Below are 752 nucleotides of genomic sequence, written 5' to 3' on the forward strand. Positions count from 1 at the left end.
GAGTTGTAAATGAGAAAGAAGTTAATGTGCCTTCTAAAAATCTAAACAATTATAACAGTAATATTTATACGTTTTAAATTGACATAATTTATATGCTTGATTTATCCCTTTTCATAAAAATGGTCTAAAGGCTGAAATGCTGTTGTATAAGATTTTAGTTGTGAAAACCTGTATCTGAACTGTAAATCATGTAATTTTATGGCTCAATACCTTATGTTACCATAGACATTGTCCAACCCCACTCATACTGTGTTCATTTTACTTGTGCAGCTCTTAAAATGGGTCATAAATCGCCTTAAATTTATTTTTAAAAATTCTGCAGATACCCTGTAAATAGTTAAATAAAATTCCTTCCTTCATATTTCGTCACCTTGGAATTATAAGGTTCTATCTGCGTTCTCAGCAGTTTTGAGATATTTAGCTTCAAAGTTATTGCATTCCATATAGCAACAATTATATGGGGAACAAGTTTCTTTAAAACATGAAAATGACAGGGACCCTAAATGTACAATATCAAAATCCTCTCAAATTTGTAAATGGGGATTTCTGGAATGGGTCAAATGCAGATAGAACCTTATAATTCTAAAATAACACTTTTCGCTTGGAATTATAAGGTTCTATCTGGCAAAAAATTAATTGAAGCAATAATTTTCAAGAAACACAAACAGTTTACTTATAATTTGTTTTAAAACATAAAATTAGTGTTGTAACAATGTGTTGACATGCATGAGAAAGTTAAATTTAATGGTTTT

The sequence above is a fragment of the Sinocyclocheilus rhinocerous genome, unplaced genomic scaffold (assembly GCF_001515625.1).
Source record: "Sinocyclocheilus rhinocerous isolate Xijiao unplaced genomic scaffold, SAMN03320098_v1.1 scaffold730, whole genome shotgun sequence".
NCBI lineage: Eukaryota > Metazoa > Chordata > Actinopteri > Cypriniformes > Cyprinidae > Sinocyclocheilus > Sinocyclocheilus rhinocerous.